The 19,221-nt window shown below is 35.6% G+C and overlaps 1 protein-coding gene across 1 annotated transcript in view; it reads left to right on the top strand.

The window, feature by feature from the left end:
- Positions 1–19,221, top strand: part of LOC125825309 (protein phosphatase 2C and cyclic nucleotide-binding/kinase domain-containing protein) — a 532,052-nt gene that overhangs the window by 19,317 nt on the left and 493,514 nt on the right. The gene's annotated exons all lie outside the window — the stretch shown is intronic.

Raw genomic sequence — 19,221 nt, 5'->3', positions numbered from 1 at the left:
TCAAGTACAACCCTAACGAATTTTCTGCTTTATTTTGGGCTATCTAAGTAGGCATATTTGGATATCGATATGGCACCTAGAATCATGTGAATCTTAGAATTCTTTGCGGATCTGAGTTCCCACTTCAGTTAATTCATTTTGATATTTGTGGTCCAATGAATGTGAGGGCAAGGTCTGGTGCTACATACTTTATTTAAATTCACGTGTTTTGGTTATGTCTATTTGATTTCTCATAAATCTGAAGCACTTGAGTGCTTTAAAAGATATATGAATGAAGTTTAAAATAAATAAGATAAAAGCATATAGGTTTTAAAAACTGATTGAGGACGTGAATATTTGTCAAAAAAATTAAATAAATATGTATTGAAAAGGGATTATCAGAACTACTCTTTATACACTTCAACAAAATTGTGTAGCTGAAAGAAGGAATAAAACATTATTAGAGATAACTAGGTCAATGATGGCCTAGACAAATTTGTCTATCTCTTTTTAGGGAGATGCATTATTGATTGCAGTCTACATATTGAATAAGGTGCTTTCTAAATCTGTATCTTTGACACCTTATGAACTTTGGACTGGTCATATGTAACATCTCGCAACTAGAAAGAACTAGAAGGAAGTTTAAAATCTGGAAATAGTTATTTTTGGAAAGTATAAGGAAATCTGGAAAATTTAAGTTAAAGTGAATTTTTTGGTCAATTTCAAACGACCATAACTCCTAGATCAGGATGAGTTACGTGTAGTTCCAGATATGATTGGAAAGCTCTTGGAATGATCTTTCCAACGCCGCCAAGTTTGCATGATTCCGAGTTTCTATGAGTGAGTTATGCCCTTTGGAAGTTGTGATACTCGAATAAGGAAATGCCCAATCCGGATTTTTGAAGGGTAGTTTGGTCTTTTCCTTACCCAATTAATTAAATTCGTTTTTAATAAAATAGTTGGGGTCCAAACTGAGTTAGTTTAGTTTACACTTTTGAGAAATAGAGTTAGGGCTTTTGGAGAAAAAACGCAAGAGAAAGGAGAAGAGGAAAAGCAAGATTCACCAAGAACGATTGATTTTGGTTGCGGATTCGCCAAGGAGTTGGCCCTGCAAGGTATGTGAGTCTCTCATAGCGTTGGGTTCATTCACCCACGCGCCAAACATGTTTAGTTCAGCGAAATTCGTCCTAAAAGAGTTTGAAAGTTGATGTTCTTGACATGAATTCTTGAATTTGAATGTTGTTCTTGAATTGGGATGAATTAAGAAATTTCTGAGTTCGTTACGTCGCATTATAGAGTCGTTTCGAGTTAGGTTCTTAGGTACATTTGCTAGGTATCTGTATCTAAAGGTAATTTGAGAAAAAGAACCGAGGTTGGGTGATTTGGGGCTGGAACACGAAGAAGAAATTCCGTCCGACGAAATTTGAGTATGGGAGATCGTCGCACGACCTGTTCCCAGAATTGAAAAATTCTGCTCCGCGTCGCAGAGCTGACACGAGATGTTCTGCCTCAAAAGACGTTTTCGGAACCAAAATTTAATTATGCCTCCGCATCGCGGACCCACCTTCAAATTTTGATTTTTGATATTTTCTCATGATTATCTATCTAAAATCTTTCCTAAACAACATGAGATCTTTTCAAACACCAATCATAATCCTTGAATCCATAATTCAATTCAAGGATCAGTTAAGAGTCAAGTCAAGAGCAGTTAATAGCAAAGTTAAGAGAAGTCAAGAGTCAAGTAAGAGAAGTTCATTTCAAGTTTTCATAAGTCTTTTACAAAAGTTTTAACTTTGTTTTAAGACTTAAGTTTTGAAGTTGAGTAAAGAGTAAGAGCAAAGTTCATTTTCTTTAAAATGATTTATGGGAACTAAGTATTTCCAAGAGTAAATGTTTTCACATTTAAGATGAGAGGAAACTGAGATTTTCAAAAGAGTTTTGAACAGTAAAAGGGAACATTGATTCCAAGAGAGCTTTTTAAGCTAAGTTTGAGCAATTATCTCAAACCAGAGAAGAAGTTGTTTTAAAAACATATGAGCTAAGTATATTTTGGGAGTAGTATTGAACACCGATATGGGGACGCGAGTTCATATTAACTCAAGCCCCCATAAACCATGTAGCCATCATGGGCAGAAAAAAGATCATACTTTTTAGATGATTCCTTAGTGCTTTTTAGCATAGACTAGTGGATCCACTTAATAGTTCAGGTTCTATACCGATGGCAAGGTATAGGACGATCCTTGGCAACGTGAGGTAAAACGTTATACCATCACTTAGGCTCATAGTGATGGTTGTCGGTTAGAGAATCTCCCACAGAAGTTATATTACTTTCTAAATGAATAAAGTTAAGTTTGTTATTGCTTTATCGTTAACGAACTAAGATTGTTTTCAGTTGTTTTATAAACTTTATACATATATCACATGTGTTTTATCGCTTTATATTGAGTTAAGTATCCATGAGTTGAGAAGAGCCAGGTAGGTGTTTCTTCTATAATCTCTTTCGAGCCTATGTTTGTTAGCATTCCAACTCGCATACTCGTACATTCAATTTACTGATGCCAGTTGGCCTGCATCTTATTATGATGCAGACGCAGGTAACCAGGATCAGCATCCAGCACCTTGTTGATCCAACTTGAGCATTCAGAGTCTGTTGGTGAGCCTCCTTGCATTCCGGAGGACTCCTTTATTTGCTATCTAGTCTTTCAGATGTTAGGATGATCGGGGGTCCTGTCCCGACATCCCTCTTTGTTTTACAGGCTTCATAGATAGTTAGTAGTTCAGTAGTCTTTGCATTATCATTCTTATGTTAAAGATTTGGGTTGCCACTTTTGGCCAAGTTGAATGTTTAATCTTTAAAACATTCTCAGTTATTTTATTATTCAGTTCAGTTAAGTTCATTGATCATTATAGATATGAATATTGTCTTCCACTGAGTTAAGTAAGCTAGGCCAAGGGTTCGCTTGGGGCCAGCAATGATCTTCGAGTGCCAGTCCCGCCCTGGGTGTAGGCTCGGGACGTGACAAACTTCGTATCAGAGCACAGAATTCAAGAGTCCTAGGGAGTCTATAAAGTCTTGTCTGTAGAGTCCTAGTTATCTGTGTGAAGCGCGCCACATCTATAATTAGGAGGCTGCAACACTTAGGAGATTATCTCACTTCTTTCACACTTTTTTCGTGCGTTAGAGTTTGATCTCTAAAAATTTTCTTCTAATTCATGTTTGCGCGTGTTTTCAGATAATCATGCCTCCACGAAGAGCAGTCAGAGGTCATCCAGCTAGGAGAAATGTTGAAGAGAAAGAATTACCCAATGCACCTGAAGTGCAACCTCAAGGCGAAGTCACCAATGTTGAGTTCCGTGAGGCTATCCGGATGTTGAGCCAAGCTGTGACTAACTAGGTTGGGCAGCAAAGAGGGGCTCGACAAGAAGAGGCTGACACTTCAAGGATTCGTGAGTTCTTGAGGATGAATCCTCCAAGTTTTACTAGTTCCAGCACTACTGAGGATCCAAAGAACTTCATTGAGGAACTGGAAAAGGTATTCGACATGACGCATGTTGTTGATACTGAGAGAGTTGAGCTAGCTACATACCAAATGAAGAATGTTGCTAGGACCTGGTTTGATCAGTGGAAATGGGGTAAAGCTGAGGATGCACCACCTGTGAGTTGGGCCTGTTTTGAGGAAGCTTTCTTAGGGCATTTCTTTCCCTGGGAACTAAAAGAGGCCAAGGTACGTGAGTTCCTCACACTTAAGCAATATTTTCTAAGTGTTCGTGAATATGGGTTGAAGTTCACCTAACTATCCTGTTATGCTCCAGAGATGGTTAAGGACATAAGAAGTAGAATGAGCTTGTTCGTTGCTGGGTTGGGCCGTTTATCAAGCAAAGAGGGCCAGGCCGCAATGCTTATTGGGGACATGGACATTTCGAGGTTGATGGTCTATGTGCATCAGGTAGAGGAAGAGAAGCTTAGAGATAGAGAGGAGTTCAAGAATAAGAAAGCGAAGACAGGAAATGAGTCTGGGCAACAGAAGGGTAGTGTGAATCGTTCGTCCTTTCAGAAGCAAAAGGGGCCTGCACCATCATCTGCTAATGCACCTGCAACTAAGAACAAAGGTGAGTATAATGGCCAGACTTCACAGAACTTCAGAGCTAGACCAGCATAGTCTCAAGGTAGTGTGGCACAAGGAGGTAGTTGGGCTTTTGTATGTGGTAGATTCCACTCAGGTAAGTTTCGTGATGGCCAGACAGGTTGTTTCAAGTGTGGGCAAGAGGGATACTTCATGAAAGAGTGTCCTAAGAATAAGCAAGGTAGTGGAAATTCAGGCAATAGAGCCCAGTCTTCATCAGTTGCTCCACCAGACAGGGCTGCACCTAGAGGAGCTACTTTTGGTACTGGCGGAGGAGCAAACTGCCTCTATACAATCACTAGTCGCCAAGAGCAAGAGAACTCTCCAGATGTTGTCACTAGTATGATCAAAGTCTTTACTTTTGATGTTTATTCTTTACTAGACCCAGGAGCAAGTTTATCTTTTGTAAACCCTTATGTTGCAAATAAGTTTGAAGTTATTCCTAAGAAACTTTGTGAATCCTTCTGTGTTTCTACACCTGTTGGGGAGTCTATTCTAGCTGAGCGAGTCTATCGTGATTGTGTCATTTCCATCAATCACAAAGACACCATGTTGATTTAGTTGAGTTAGACATGGTGGATTTCGATGTCATTCTAGGTATGGACTGACTTCATACATGTTATGCATCAATAGATTGTAGAACTTGAGTTGTCAAGTTTTAGATTCCTAATGAGCCAGTCATAGAGTGGAGTAGTAGTTCAGCAGTGCCTAAGGGTCGTTTCATTTCGTACCTTAAGGCGAGAAAGTTAGTTTCGAAGGGTTGTATCTATCACTTATTCCGAGTTAATGACTCAAGTGTTGAGGTATCTCTCATTCAGTCAGTCCCTATAGTAAAAGAGTTTCCAGAAGTCTTTCTTGATGACCTACCCGGAGTCCCTCCTGAGAGAGAAATAAACTTCGGTATAGACATCATTCCAGATACTCGTCCTATCTCTATTCCGCCATACAGAATGGCACCAATAGAGTTGAAAGAGTTGAAAGAGCAGTTAAAGGATCTATTAGATACGGGCTTCATTCGACCAAGTGTCTCACCTTGGGGTGCTCCGGTCTTGTTTGTGAGAAAGAAAGATGGTTCCCTTATGATGTGTATAAATTACCGTCAGTTGATGAACAAAGTTACCATCAAGAATAAGTATCCTCTTTCGAGAATTGATGATCTTTTCGATCAGCTTCAGGGTGCTTTTTGTTTCTCAAAAATTGACCTCAGATCAGGCTATCATCAATTAAGAGTAAGGGAATGTGATATTCCAAAGACAGCTTTCAGAACCAGAATGGTCATTATGAGTTTTTGGTCATGTCATTTGATTTGACCAATGCACCAGCAGCGTTCATGGATCTTATGAATAGAGTCTTCAAACCTTATTTAGATATGTTTGTTATCATCTTCATTGATGACATACTAATCTATTAAAGGAATGCAGAAGATCATGCTAGCCATCTCAGAATAGTTCTCCAGACTTTGAAAGATAAAGAGTTGTATGCCAAGTTCTCTAAGTGTGAGTTTTGGCTTGAGTCTGTGGCATTCTTAGGCCATACTGTGTCTGGAGAGGGAATTAAAGTTGATACTCAGAAAATTGAGGCAGTGGAGAATTGGCCCAGACCCACATCTCCAATTGATATTAGGAGTTTCTTGGGTTTAGTTGGCTATTATAGAAGGTTTGTAGAGGGGTTCTCGTCTATTTCGTCTCCTTTGACCAAGTTGACTTAGAAGATAGTGAAATTTCAATGGTCTGAAGCTTGTGAGAAAAGCTTTTAGGAATTGAAAAAGAGGTTGACTACTGCCCCAGTTTTGACCTTACCAGAAGGTACTCAAGGCTTTGTGGTGTATTATGATGCATCTAGAGTTGGTTTGGGTTGTGTCTTAATGCAGTATGGCAAAGTTATAGCTTATGCCTCCAGACAGTTGAAAGTTCATGAGAAGAATTGTCCAACCCATGATCTAGAGTTGGCTGCTGTAGTTTTCGCTTTGAAGATATGACGCCATTATTTGTATTGTGTTCATGTGGATGTGTTCACCAATCACAAGAGCCTTCAATATGTGTTCACTCAGAAAGAGCTTAATCTCAGACAAAGAAAGTGGTTAGAGTTACTCAAGGACTACGACATGAGTATTCTTTACCACCCAGATAAGGCTAATGTTATTGCTGATTCCTTAAGCAGGTTGTCTATGGGTAGCACCGCCCATGTTGAAGAAGGAAGGAAAGAGTTAGCAAAAGATGTGCACAAACTAGCACGCCTGGGAGTCAAACTTATGGATTCCACAGAAGGGGGTTTAGTAGTGACGAATGGGGTTAAGTCATCATTAGTGTCAAAAGTAAAAGGCAAGCAAGACCAAGACCCTATTTTGCTTGAATTGAAGGCAAATGTTCATAAGAAAAAAGTATTAGCTTTTGAACAAGGGGGAGATGGTGTATTGAGTTATCAAGGTAGGTTGTTTGTACCAATGGTGAATGGACTCCAAGAGAGGATCATGGAGGAAGCTCATAGCTCCAGATATTTCATTCATCCGGGTTCCACAAAGATGTATTGTGATTTGAAAGAAGTGTATTGGTGGAATAGTATGAAGAAGAGCATTGCAGAATTTGTTGCCAAGTGTCCAAATTGGTAGAGCACCAAAGGCCCGGTGGTTTGGCGCAGAATATAGAACTTTCGAAATGGAAGTGGGAGATTATTAATATGGATTTGATCATAGGTCTCGTAGACAGCATGATTCTATTTGGGTGATCGTCGAAAGAATGACAAAATCAACCCATTTTCTGTCGGTAAAGACTATTTATTCAGCAGAAGATTATGCCATGTTATATATTCAGGAGGAGGTAAGACTTCATGGAGTTCCAGTCTCCATTATTTCAGATAGAGGTGCACAATTTACTGCACAATTCTAGAAATCGTTTAGAAAGGTTTGGATTCAAAGGTGAACTTAAGTACTGTATTTCATCCTCAGACTGACGGACAAGCAAAGCGCACTATTCAGAAATTAGAATATATGTTTAGGGATTGTGTGATTGATTTCAAAGGGAATTGGGATGATCACCTACCTCTCATTGAGTTTGCTTACAACAACAGTTATCACTCGAGCATCTAAATGGCTCCTTATGAAGCTCTTTATGAGAGAAGATGCAGATCTCCTATTGGATGGTTTGAAGTTGGTGAAGCAGGGTTGATAGGACCAGATTTAGTTTATCAAGCTATGGAGAAGGTGAAAGTAATTCAAGAGAGACTGAAAACAACACAGAGTCGTCAGAAATCCTACACTGATGTTAGGAGAAGGGCGTTAGAGTTCGAGGTAGATGATTGGGTATATTTAAAAGTTTCACCCATGAAGGGTGTTATGAGGTTTGGTAAGAAGGGGAAGCTTAGTCCCTGGTATATTGGACCTTATAGAATAGCCAAGAGGATTGGCAATGTAGCTTATGAGTTAGAGCTACCACAGGAATTAGTAGTGGTTCATCTAGTGTTTCACATCTCCATGTTGAAGAAGTGCATGGGCGATCCTTCATTGATCATATCAACTGAAAATATTGATATCAAGGATAGCTTATCTTATGAGGAGATTCCGGTTCAGATTCTAAATCGCCAAGTTTGCAAGTTAAGAACAAAGGAGGTTGCGTCAGTCAAAGTCCTTTGGAGGAACCAATTTGTTGAAGAAGCTACTTAGAAAGCTGAAGAGGACATGAAGAAGAGATATCCACATCTCTTTGAAACCGGAGAAAATGCAAACCAAGGTACTAATTTTCTTCTTACTATCTAAATTATGAGTGAGCATGTTCTTTGTTTGAAATTGCTTTTGGGATGTTTGAACTTGATGTTACCACCCTTAGCTTAGTAAGAGTAAATCTCATTCGAGGACGAATGTTCCCAAGGGGGAGATATTGTAACATCTCGCAACTAGAAAGAACTAGAAGGAAGTTTAAAATCTAGAAATAGTTATTTTTGGAAAGTATAAGGAAATCTGGAAAATTTTAAGTAAGTTAAAGTGAGTTTTTGGTCAACTTCAAACGACCATAACTCCTAGATCAGGATGAGTTACGTGTAGTTACAGATATGGTTGGAAATCTCTTGGAATGATCTTTCCAACGCCGCCAAGTTTACGCGATTCTGAGTTTGTATGAGTGAGTTATTCCCTTTGGAAGTTGGGTTGTTCGAATAAGGAATTGCCCAATCCCGATTGTTGAAGGGTAGTTTGGTCTTTCCCTTACCCAATTAATTAAATTCGTTTTTAATAAAATAGTTGGGGTCCAAAATGAGTTAGTTCAGTTTACACTTTTGAGAAATAGAGTTAGGGATTTTGGAGAAAGAACGCAAAAGAAAGGAGAAGAGGAAAAGCAAGATTCGCCAAGAACGATCGATTTTGGTTGCGGATTCGCAAAGGAATTGGCCCTGCAAGGTATGTAAGTCTCTCATAGCGTTGGGTTCATTCATCCACAATCCAAACATGTATAGTTCAGCAAAATTCGTCCTAAAAGAGTTTGAAAGTTGATGTTCTTGACATGAATTCTTGAATTTGAATGTTGTTCTTGAATTGGGATGAATTGTAAGTTCGTTACGTCGCATTATAGAGTCTCTTCGAGTTAGGTTCTTAGGTACATTTGATGGGTATCTGTATCTAAAGGTAATTTGAGAAAAAGAACTGAGGTTGGGTGATTTGGGGCTGGAAAATGAAGAAGAAATTTTGTATAGAAGCGCGTCGTGTGACCTGTTCCAAAATTAAAAAATTCGGCACCACATCGCAGAGCTGACACAAGGTGTTTGATACGCTCAAATTACACCTCCCTAAAGAAGCATAAGCAATCGTTATCAAGTAAAAAACCCAACTTGTAGGTAGGTTGGGGTCGATCCCACGAGGAAAATGGTTTAGACTTCACTTTAACCAACAATTATATTCATTTAGTCAAGTTACTTCCAGAAACAAGTAATTAAAGGGGAGGGGGGGGGGGATTTGTGAAACAAATTGTAAGAATTTAATAAGTAATCAGTAAACAAAAGTCAATTTTCATTGTTATCAAGATGAGAGAATTAACTAGGGTATACGTGTTCCCCACAAGCTCATAACGCAGTAATCCTAGTAATAACAATCCTTTCCTAGTGCATGCAAAGTGATAAGATAGGTATCTCTATATCCTTGTTCTGGCATCTAAAGAAATTCACCCCGCACCTTGGTCCAGTTACGTGTGTATAATTTACTAACCCTTACATTTACCTCATATTAGACATTACATCGATGTTTGGCTTAGTTATTACTTCGCACCCATCGACACTAGACTATTAGATAGTATCGCACTAAATCTATGTTGATAATTCTTTTCTTGTTGATTACCTCTTTGGTCCGGCAAGTAGCAACAAGGCGAGTTTTAACGTTGTGCACCGTTAAAAAGACTTTTAAACGAAAGAATTATCAATACATGCAAAACACTATTCAAGAATTATTTATTTACTATTCATACTTTGTTAATCGCTCATGGTTCCCACAACCCTAGTTGTGGAGTTTAGTTACCCATAATCATATGAACACAATTCATTGTTTTAGATGAAAGAATTATGAACTCACGTAATTGAGATTAACAAACCCAGAATTTGAACTTGAATCTCAAAACCAAAACCTTTAAAATCAACTTAGGAAATCAAGAATTGCTAGGTTTTCCAAAATATTAATCCCAAGTCACAAAGTAGAACTAAAGTAATAAAGTCTAACCCCAAAATCGAGGTTTACATACCCTATTTATAGAAAACAAGTCCTAAATTAAAAGGAGACTGACTCACAAACCGTCAATGGATCTATAGTCCATGAGTCCCTTTCGTCAGCCAGGACTTGGAAAATATTTCAACTTCCAAAAATCAGCTTCTCTGAAGCAAACGATGGAACACCAGTACGGACCGTAGATTGATCTACGGTCCGTCGATCCCTCTCCGTAGCTCCATACTTAGAATTCTCCAAAAATCAGGTACTGGAACCCTCGCAGTCACATTCTACGATTCAGTAGGACGGTCCGTAGATCAATCTACGGACCGTCAATGGTCACTATGGTTCCACACTTAGTCAGATTCCTTGATTCTCCTTCCATGCCTTGCCCTGGTGATCTACGGTCACCACCTATGGAGCGTCAATGGACCTACGGTCCATAGATCACCTCCGTAGATGCCCTTTTCTGCACATCTTTCAGCTGTCTCTTTATTTCCATGCCTAAACATCTTTCCTGCAAAATATGATAACAACACATAAAAACCAATACAAAAAGGCCCTAGACACACACAACTTTTAAGTGAGCTGTAGTAAAAATACCGTAAACTCACGGTATATCAGTGTTCTACCTCAAAAGACGTTTTCAGAACCAAAATTTAATTATGCCTCCGCGTCGCGGACCCACCTTCAAATATTGAATTTCGGTCTTTTCTCATGATTAGCTATCTAAAATCTTTTCTAAACAACATGAGATCTTTCCAAACACCAATCATAATCCTTGAATCCATAATTCAATTCAAGGATCAGTTAAGAGTTAAGTCAAGAGCAGATAAGATCAAAGTCAAGAGAAGTCAACGGTCAAGTAAGAGAAGTTCATTTCAAGTTTTCATAAGTCTTTTACAAACGTTTTAACTTTGTTTTAAGACTTAAGTTTTGAAGTTGAGTAAAGAGTAAGAGCAAAGTTTATTTTCTTTAAAATGATATATGGGAACTAAGTATTTCCAAGAATAAATGTTTTCACATTTAAGATGAGAGAAAACTGAGATTTCCAAAAGAGTTTTGAACAGCAAAAGGGAACATTGATTCCAAGAGAGCTTTTTAAGCTAAGTTTGAGCAATTATCTCAAACCAAAGAAGAAGTTGTTTTTAAAACATATGAGCTAAGTATATTTTGGAAGTAGTATTGAGCACCGATATGGGGACGCGAGTTCATATTAACTCAAGCCCTATAAACCATGTAGCCATCATGGGCAGAAAAAAAATCATACTTTTTAGATGATTCCTTAGTGTTTTTTAGCATAGGCTAGTGGATCCACTTAGTAGTTCATGTTCTATACCGATGGCAAGGTATAGGACGGTCCTTGGCAACGTGAGGTAAAACGTTGTACCATCACTTAGGCTCATATTGATGGTTGTCGATTAGAGAATCTCCCACAGAAGTTATATTACGTTCTAAATGAATAAAGTTAAGTTTGTTATTGCTTTATCTTTAACGAACTAAGATTGTTTTCAGTTGTTTTATAAGATTTATATATATATCACATGTGTTTTATTGTTTTATATTGAGTTGAGTATCCATGAGTTAAGAAAAGCCAGGTAGGTGTTTCTTCCATAATCTCTTACGAGCCTATGTTTGTTAGCATTCCAACTCGCATACTCGTACATTAAATGTACTGATGTCAATTGGCCTGCATCTTATTATGATGCAGACGCAGGTAATCAGGATCAACACTCAGCGCCTCGTTGATCCAACTTGAGTATTCAGAGTATGTTGGTGAGCCTCCTTACATTCCTGAGGACTCCTTTATTTGCTTTCTAGTCTTTTAGATGCTAGGATGATCGGGGATCATGTCCCGACATCCCTCTTTATTTTAGAGTCTTCATAGATAATTAGTAGTTCAGTAGTCTTTGCATTATCATTCTTATGTTAAAGACTTGGTTGCCACTTTTGGCCAAGTTGAATGTTTAATCTTTAAAACATTCTCAGTTATTTTATTATTCAGTTCGGTTAAGTTCATTGATCATTATAGATATGAATATTGTCTTCCGCTGAGTTAAGTAAGTCAGGCAAAAGGTTCGCTTGGGGCCAATAATGATCTTCGAGTGTCAGTCCCGCCCAGGGTGTAGGATCGGGGCTTGAATGATCTATGGCCTTGGGGTTGTGCTGCATATATTAAAGATCGTTTTGGTGAGTTTGGTACACGAAGTCTGAATGGAAAGAAATATATCTTTATAAGATACTCAGAACACTCCAAAGGGTATGAGTTCATTGATGAATTGAAGGATGGAAGAATTACTAAAATTGTATCACGAGATGTTAGATTCTTGAAAAATGATTTTCCCAAAAAGGATGGAATAGATGAAGGTGGGCCTCTAAACGAAATGTTGAATTCAGAAGATTAGATAATGATGTCAGGCATACTTGATAACTCAATAGATCAAAAGATGATTCCCGATCCTAGTGGGAGTTATGAATCCCAAAATCCTATAGAGGAATATGAACTTCAATTACATAAGAGTACAAGAAAAGATAAACGATCTTATGAGATTGAGGATTATGTTTTCTTGGTATCTCCTACAAAATTGGATGAACCTACTTCTGTAACTGAGGCTTTATAGAGCCCTAAAAGGGATGAATAGTTAAAAGCGATGAAAGAAAAATTAGAGTCCATGAAAATCAACAAAGTATGGGATATAGTTTACCTTCCTAAGGAATGTAAAGCTATTGGGAATAAATGAATTCTCAAAGTTAAACAATAATAGGATGGGTCAATAGAAAGACACAAAGCACGATTGATGGCAAAAGTTCTACACAAGAAGTTGGAATAGACTATGAGAAAACTTTTTCACCAATTGTGAAGTTTACCTCCATATGATTACTTTTAGCTACTATTGCACATTTAGATCTAGAATTATATCATATGAATGTGAAGACCTCTTTGCTCAATAAAGAATTAAATGAGGAAATCTACATGGAACAACCAGTAGGTTTCATTGTTAAGGCCAAGAAAGAAAAGTTTGAAAATTGAAAAGATCAATTTATGACATAAATTTTCTTGAAGGTAGTGGTATCTGAGATTTCATAAGAAGGTGATGTCATTTGATTTCACCGTGATTGATGATGACCATTGCATTTATGTGAAAAAATCTAATGGAAATTTTGTAATTCTTTCTCTCAACGTAGATGATATTTTATTAGCTAGAAATGATTTTGAGTATGTGAAAACTGTTAAGTCATGACTTTTAAAATCATTTGATATGAAAGATACGGGTGAAGCAGACAATATATTGGGTGTTAAGATCCAAAGAGACAGTTCCAGTTCCAAGAAATTTTTGAGTTTATATCAAGAAACTTACATAAGGAGAATATTGGAACGTTTTCGAATGAATAGTTTCAAATCCATTGATACTCCTGTAGTAAGTGGTGAAACTTTAAGCCTTGAAATGTGTCCAAAGACTGAAAAAGAAAATGAAGACATGTCCCGAGTTTCATATTCTAGTGTTGTCGGAAGTTTGATGTATGTTATGATGTGTACTCACCCAGACATTTGTTATGTTGTAAGTCTGGTTAGCACGTATCAATCCAATTTTGGATGATATCATTGGAAAGTAGTAAAGAGAATATTCCAATACATGAAGGGGATTGCGAATCATAAACTATGTTATAATGGATCTAATTTATTCATAAGAGGCTATACAATGATGATTGGGTTGGTGACCGGAATGATATAAAATCAACATTCAGTTTTGCTTTCTTACTTATGGTGGAGCTATAAGAAACAAACTTGCACTACTCTTTCAACCATGAAATTTGAATTCATGACTTGTGTGTCTGCAGTACAAGAAGTTGTTTAGTTAAAGAGATTCTTTGAGCATTTGAATATTGCAGAGAACTCTAAGGGCCCATGATTTTATATTGTGACAGTCAAGCGGCTATTGCATACACGAAGGATCCTAAGTATCATAGCAATATCAAACACATTGACATCAAGTATAACTTTGAGAGAGACATAGTAGCAAGTAGAGAAATAAATTAACAATACATTCCTACTCGTGAAATGATAGTTAATCCTTTTACACAGACAATATCTAGAGACTTTTTTGAGAAACATGTTAAGTCTCTAAATTGCGTAGGATATGATAATATTTATGTATTGTAAAATAACTTGAATGCTATATTATTCTCATCAATACCTGACTATTTTGAATTCATATCTCATGTGCATGTGATAATGTTATAGAAATAGAAAGTGTCGGACAAGTCACAAGATTGACTCTCTCACACGATCAATTACCTCTTACGTCGGAGAAACATGAACATATGATTTCCACTACCAAATAATGACTTATTTTATAAGCCACACAAGAGTCTCTCTGAGAATATGATTTTGAGAATCATTAAAGAGAGAAAATCGGGTTAAACATCTAGAGATGTTTAGAGCAAGGTTTGTATGATGTTGGATAATCGAGAAAATTAGACACATACACAGTATAAGGTGAAAATTTTGTAACACATGTTTAAACCATGTGTGTTACGCGATCAATGGGCTAATGAAAGAATGGTTCCCTGCTTTTTCATTGTGTGAGATCCTGAAAAATTAAACTAACTTTTCATTGAAATATCCTTTGACCTTTTGTTGTTTCTTGAAGTTTCGATCGGTGTTGTTACTTTAGCATGTTATTAATAGCCTTGATTGATGTGGCAATGCAATGCATGTCTAGGAAAACAATTGATATGGAACAGATAGATTCGAGTAGAAAGGGAAGATGATTAAAATGAACAATTTAACTTGTATACACAAGTCGGCTATTACACTCGAGTGCAATTGTGTTTATAAAGTTAAACACAAACTTTTGCTCACCTCTTTAAGAGGATGAGAGATTTAATAAGTTACTACTGAAGTAGTGAATGAAGTCTGGGGTATTGTGAGATATTTGTTATCAATTTTTTGTCTTTAACGGTTCGGTTTTTTGTTCAACCAATAAGATATTTGTTATCAATTTTTTGTCTTTAACGGTTCGATTTTTTGTTCAACCAATAAGAAAATGCTTTAAAAATAAATATATGACTTGTCTAATAATTTGACGTGAAATAAAAAATAGAGAAATCAAATTACTCATTGAGTGCAAAAAATTTGCGTAATGTAGTAAAAGTATAGTCAATACTAACAATTCACAACCCTAGTCGTTGTCTAACCCTTGCCGTCGTCATTGCAAACCTTACCCGTCGCCGTTCTTATTTCTTTAGGTTTTGACATTGTAAACCTAAGACTACCGTTGACGTTGCAAAGGTTACCCATTGCCGTTCTTATTTCTTTAGGCTTTGACATTGTGAACCTAAGACTAAAGTAATACTAAAACTTAAAGGGTAAATACAGAGAGCAGAGTTAAGTAGTATTAATTGTGTAGGCTCCTTATAGTTATAGTCTAATATAGTAATTCTATTAATAGTTTTTGTTTGATATTTATGTATGACTAAAAATTAAAATAGTAAACCAATATACTCTTAATAGGTTATCGGTTAACCCAATAAATATTAAAAAACCAATATCGAACCGATAACCCAATAATATTTTTTTAATAAAATCATTAAATGACTGTTAATGCAATAACCCAATAACAATAAACCAATAACACTTTTTTCGGTTCGGTTAATCAGTCGGTTCGCTTTTTGCACACCCCTACTCACGGATTGCACGAACTATTTATCATATAAATTGTGTTTTTAGTTAATGTTGTGTTGTCTTGGGTCTTTTCCACCATGTGCGAAGTGGGAGATGTAAGTTTGTGGAGCCCATATGGACCGACCTGATTCGATTTGGACCAACACGACCTAAAGTTGTTTTCTAAAAAAAAAGATAACTACAAATTTAAAAGGGGTGGTAATAGTTACAATGTAACTGCTCCAACGTAAAGATACTCCCTTTTAAATTGATTTATTTCACGCTTCTCTAAAAAGAATAGAGAACAAAAGAGTAAAAATAAGGAAAACAAATTCTTTCTTCATAAGAATATCGACTAACAAATTGACATTTAGTTTGTAAAATGTAATCTTTGTTTCACAGTGATTCGAAGAGAGTGACTATGGAGCAATTCGTTTTTGTAGCAAAATCAAGGACATTCTCTGCAAATATAAGGTACACAATTCATCGATCTTGCTCTGTATTCTTACATCTATTGAACTATCTAAGATGTTTTCTTTGTAAAAGAATATTAGTTTTAATGTAAAGAATAAAAAATATTAATTTGTTTACTGTATTTTTCATATTCTATTAACTTTTTTTAACTCAATATTTTCTACAACAACAACAATAATAATAATAATTAAAAAAAATAAAAATATAGAAAGTAACAAAGAAAGGGGGAAAAAAAGAAGAAGATAAACGAGGAAAAAGAGGAAATGAATGGGGGACAAAATTTAACCAAAAAATAAAAGAACGGGGAATGCGAGAAAACGTAGGGGTGTGGTGGTGGTTATGGGGAGGGGGGGGGGGGGATTCTAAATGAACTATTATTATTTCAATAACTAATCATTTTCAGATATTGTAAAATAAATTAAAATATATTTAATTTTTATATTAAATTAAAGTATAAATATAAAATAATAATAGCGGAAAAGGGTCAAAATTGCCCCTGAACTATGCGAAATAGATCACTTATACCCTCCATTACATTTTGAGATCAAAAATACCCCCGCAGTTATTCCAGGAGACCACAAATACCCTCAAGAGTTAACACCCCAATTTGTTAGTGACGTGGCAAACTACATGGGACTAATCCCTCCACCTAAGCATTGCCAACTAAGATTCACTACAAAAGAACTTGACTTTTAGTGGTGACAAAGTCGCCACAAAATCCCAAAATATTGCCACTAAAGGTTATGAGTGATTTTTAGGGTGTGTTTGGTATGAAGGAAAATGTTTTCCTAGAAAATGTTTTTTCTGGAAAACAAGTTGATTTTTGACTTATTTTCTCATGTTTGGTTGGTGAGTAGAAAATATTTTCCGGAAAAGATTTTTAGTGTTTGATTTATGAATGAAAATTATTTTTGAGAAATATCTTTTATTTTTACTAGAGTAGAAAATAATTTTTGAAATTGAAAATAGTTTTTAAAAACAAACTTAAATTATTATTTTTTGAGGGGGCTGGGTAGGAGGTGGGTCGTGGGGTGGTGGGGGTCAAGGGTAGGGTAAAAAAATGAAATTTTGAAGTTGAAACTATTTTTTAAAAACAAACTTAAATTTATTTATTTTTTTGGGGGGGGAGGGGTGCGTGGGTGCGGGGTAGGAGGTGCGTGGGGGGTCGAGAGTAGGGTGAAAGAATGAAATTTTGAATTTGTAAATATTTTTAAAAAACAAACTCAATTATTATTTTTTTTGGGGGGGGGGGGGGGGGGGGGCCTGACCGGAGAGGGGGGTGGATGATCGAGGATCGGGATGAAAAAATAAAAATTTGAAGGTGAAAATATTTTTTAAAAACAAACTTAAATTTTTTTCTTTTTGAAGGGGGTTGGGGGCTGATAGAGGGGTTGATGGGGGGGGGGGAGGGTAGTGGTTGGGGGAAAAAAAAATTAGAAATTAGAAATATCTTTTAAAAATAATTTTTAATCTTTTTTTGGGAGGGGGTGGGGGTAGGGGTGAGTGTGGGTAAAAAAATTGAATTTAAAATCAAGGTTTAAAATTTATTTATTTTTTTGGGGGGAGGGGGGGGGGGGTGGTTTGAGGGTAGGGACAAAATAAATTGATTTTTTCAACAAAAAAATAATTGTAATTTGAAGTTGAAAGAGAGTTTTGGAAAATGTTTTCCTTAAGTTTAGAAGGGAAGTCATTTTCCTTAAATTTGAGGAAAATGAGTTGATTTGGAAAACATTTTCCAAAATATTTAGCCCAACCAAACATGATAAAATTGGAAAACATTTTCTGGAAAATATTTTCCTTCATACCAAACACACCCTTAGTGGCAACTAAGACTCCAACAACCATTCACTAGTAAAACCTATTTTTTCAACAAAAAAATATGATATTTAATTTTTGATTGCGACCTAATTTTCTAAAATAAATAACTTGCAATATCCATATTAAAAACATCAATATTATTACGAAAAATAATCAAAATTACTTCTCGATTCAAATCTCCTACTATATATATATAATGCATCATTGTACATTTTATACATTTACATATGACATAAAAATAAAACATATAGTGTCTTCAAACTCCTACTTAATCGATATCATATTTGGTTTTTTAAAACCAATGAAGAAAAAAAACACAAAATTAGAATTTAATGTTAAAAACTTTTAGTGACGATTTTCTGGGCTTTTGTGGCGACTGTTGTTGCCGCTAAAGGTCTAGTTCTTTTGTAGTGAATCCTAGTTGGCAACACTTAGGTGGAAGGATTAGTCTCACGTGGCTTGCCACGTCAACAAAAATTTGGGATGTTAACTCTTGAGGGTATTTGTGGTCTCTTAGGATAACAGCAGGGGCATTTTTTATCCCAAAATGTAACGAAGGGTATAAATGGTCTATTTCATATAGTTCGGGGGCAATTTTGACCCTTTTCCGTAATAATAATAATAGTGATGATAAAAATAATAACAGAAATAATAATAATAATAATAATAATAATAATAATAATAATAATAATAATAATATAATAATGGCAATAATAGCGAGAATAATATTATTAATAAGAAAAACAGTAATAATAATAAATAGTTGTAGTAATAGTAGTGAAAATAATAATTAAAAAAAAATAACAAATAAAGAAAAGAAGATAAATGAGGAAAAAGAGGAAACGAGGGGGGTGTGGAATATTTTATCGATTTTAATTATTTCTCTCAATTTCAATATATACTCTATAAGAAAGTTAAAATATCATTGTATTTAAAATATTAAGGATAAGGAAGAATAACAAAAAGATCTTATTTTAAAAAATAGATATGATGTTTGAATTCAAATTTCAAATAGATATGATATTTGAATTCAAATTTAAATGAAATTTGAATTTGAATTGTAATAGAATTTTAACTTTTTTTAGCTTCTCCTATATATACTCCTAAAGTGATCATACTATTTTATTTTTATTTTGTTAATAATCATTAGCTTTATTGGTGAATTTTGCTTACTGTATTCTTCATTGGTGAATTTACTTATTGCATTATTCAATATTTTTCATTTTCTATAAATATTATATGATAATTACATGATTCGTTGTCTATGTATACTCATATGATTTTAATGATGAGGAATTAGGATGTGGGAGAGGAGGTAGGGGTGTAAATTTTCGTCTTTTTTAATCCAAAATGCTTTAAAATAAATATTTAATATTATTTGTGCATCGCACGAGTACGTATACTAGTATATATAGATATAGATTTTCCCTTCCCTCTTCCCCTAACCCAATTAAAAAAATGGATAAAGGATAACAAATATCATT

Source organism: Solanum verrucosum, unplaced genomic scaffold (assembly GCF_900185275.1).
Source record: "Solanum verrucosum unplaced genomic scaffold, falcon-dt-bn FXZP01000051.1, whole genome shotgun sequence".
NCBI classification, from domain to species: Eukaryota; Viridiplantae; Streptophyta; class Magnoliopsida; order Solanales; family Solanaceae; genus Solanum; species Solanum verrucosum.
This window is presented reverse-complemented; position numbering and strand designations above follow the sequence as displayed.